The sequence below is a fragment of the Mixophyes fleayi genome, chromosome 1, assembly GCF_038048845.1.
Source record: "Mixophyes fleayi isolate aMixFle1 chromosome 1, aMixFle1.hap1, whole genome shotgun sequence".
In the NCBI taxonomy this organism is placed as follows: domain Eukaryota; kingdom Metazoa; phylum Chordata; class Amphibia; order Anura; family Limnodynastidae; genus Mixophyes; species Mixophyes fleayi.
The window spans coordinates 116217210-116220162 of record NC_134402.1 but is presented as its reverse complement, the minus strand read 5'-3'; the positions used below and the strand labels follow the sequence as shown (position 1 = coordinate 116220162).

At 36.8% G+C, this 2953-nt stretch overlaps 1 pseudogene; it reads left to right on the top strand.

The window, feature by feature from the left end:
• Window positions 1-1318: 1318 nt before the first annotated feature.
• On the top strand, window positions 1319-1436 carry LOC142133058 (5S ribosomal RNA; annotated as a pseudogene).
• Window positions 1437-2953: the final 1517 nt, after the last annotated feature.

Here is a 2953-nt window from a genome sequence, read left to right as displayed (position 1 = left end):
TTTGCATATATTTCCATACATTAGATTGCATTACACATTGATAATATCTACATTACAGTACTCTCTTTAGCATATTTTTTTATTGAACTATTTTTTACCATATAATCATCTATACCATGCTAAAACACATTGCTACATTCATATTTGTACCAAAAACATACATAAATATAATTAATTAGTGATTTTATAATTTTTTTTTTTTTATGCTTTTTTTATTTCAATATTTTTTTACAAGAAAATCAACTTACACAAGTTAGGCATTAGTGATAAACATAAGTTTAATTTTTTTTCAACATTTTTACATGATTTCAAATACTTTTCAGAGGTTTATTATTTTTAACACACCCCAAGGAGGTGCGAGATAAAACAGCATATTTGCCTGTTTTACCCGCCGCGTTAAAAAACACTTGAATAGCTTTTAACGCGGCTGCCTCTCGCACACCCTATACTTTCAATAGATCTTCTACTGGAGCGTGAGAGGAAAAAGACATAGCGTTAAAATTGGAATTGAATTGCGGGTAAAGTTTACCCGCTCGAAAATTATAAAAAACAGTGTTAAAATGACTTAACACGCTAAAAAAAAAAACCAACTCGCTGACAATTGAATACCCCCCACTGTTTCACAGATGTAGAGCGAATTCATATATAAAAGTTGGACAGATCAGATCAGCTTTCTCAGAGCGATCAAGTGACTGGAATGTTCTTATCTGTTGGAATTTGTTAAAGAAATGCACAGAAAATCACTTTTTTTTAGTTGAGGTGCCTGACAGTTTATATAGGATGCTAGAGGCCTTTATAGTCCTTCAGGGGAGAGTTGGCCATAGACATTTATTGGATTTTTGCTAGTAAGCTGATGGATTCATGAGGCCTTTTGGCGGTTGTGACCTGCTGTGTAGCTGTGTATACACAGTGAGTTGTAGCAGGTTTTGCTCAGCAGAATTGTAAGCCCAGTAATCAATTGCCAAACGTGGAGCATTTATTTATTGGCTCTGTGTCTGGGGAAGGCTGACTGCTTTATCCATTTTTGTGGATTTGACAAGCTGTGACACAGACTGAGCTGAGAAAGACAGACTGACTGCTGCAAGAGAGTGTTGAGAGTTGGAGAGAGAGGCTGAAAAAGAGGCATCTGTGGGAGTGACAGTGTCACGGCAATAGGGTTTCTGGGATCCGTCTTGGGACCCCTGGGGCTAGCTGTGCCTGGGTCCCCACAAAACAGGCTACTATATCCATAGACATGTTTGGAGTATGGCTATGTTTACATATTCCGTTGTAGTGGTTGGCGCCGCGGACAGATAACCCTAGAAGGTGAGTATGGTGTACCTACAGCCATACCTCTCTGGCTATGCCCAATCTCATTCGACCTTGGAAGCGAAGCAGAGAGGGCCAGGTAAGTAGCAGGATAGGGGACTACCTGCGAATACCTGGTACTGTAGGTATTGTATCCCTAACTTGGATGTGTGTTCTGCCCTTGTGCGACCAACCAAGGAATGTAACATACCGATACCAATCTGTCACACCTGTATTGCCTAAATATTAATATAAAATCAGTTGGTTATTTATTTATTTATTTATTTATTTATTATTACATAATCTTTATCTTAACTGTCATTATTCTTTCCATACAGTTGGCTATGATTCATAAATCCAGCTGGTTACTTCTGATTTACCAATATCCCCTTTAATTCTATTTATATATAGTTAGGCAGTCCACTTTTTGGATTGACTGCAGTGTTGTTTATCTATTCAATGTAAAATCATGAGAGACAACTGTGATATATTACACATCATGTCATCTATATATTTTTTTTTTATTTTTTTTTTAACTTGCATGTCAATTAGGTGTGATTATATGACTTTCTCCCTAATATTATATATATGCATTTGCAGATTTATTCTTACTGTATGTATCATCATCATGTTATATCCATTTGTATTAATCGTGGATCCATTCATAGGAATCTTTCCACTATTCCATTTATATATACATGTATATACCATCTTAAATTGGATGTTTTAATGTGCGAGCTATATATATATATTTTTTGTTTTTTAAAATGTGGTTTCTATTAGACTAGACCCATGCGTGGTGTCCGCAAACTTTTGTATTTACAATATGAGCCTCCAGTTGAAATCAATACATCATTAGTATGCTTGACATTCCGGTCAACCAATCACTTCCATTCATATTCTTTATAAACCAGCTCATCACAATCATACACCAAACCCTTGAGAAAGTCCAGACAGGACGAAACGCGTTGGGACACGCCCCTTTTCGACGTCAGCACTAGCGACACCTACCTTGGCATTCCAAACAGACGTTTAGTCTGCACCCCTGCAATATACACCACGAGGAGGTTGATTATCCTCCCCGCCGCGCGGCTAGACCTCAAAGAGACTATAACAGCAAGTATACTTTCTCTGATTCCACAATACGGATCATCGTTTTTTTTTTTGTTTTTTTTTACATTATATACCCTTTGGACATTTATTGAGGAGGACATACTCTAGACCCTTGTCCTGCACTTGGATAATAACGGGTCCGGTCTGCATAGTTTTTATTAACCCATTTTGGACTGATTATTGGTATGACTTAATTAGTCTCATCTATGAGACTTTCTGGAGGCTCTCTCTCTTTTTTAACGGACACAACATATTGTTTATCTTTGAAATGTATTGTTTTTATCCCTTTTAATGTCCTTCATGTAATTCCACATATCCTCAGTCTAGACCTAACGGTTGCTGTTAATGTGTGCTTTTGATTGTGTCTTTACCCCTTTTAGGGAATTCTGACAATTTTTGTATCTTGTTTTATGTCATTAAATTGTGTCACTTATAATTCATGGTCGCATGGGCATTATCCTACATTAATAGATAGAATACCCTAGTCAATGAGCGCTCAGCTAATTGTTTTATTTTAGTACTGTTTCTGGAGGGAGGGATACCCTCAGCTGGT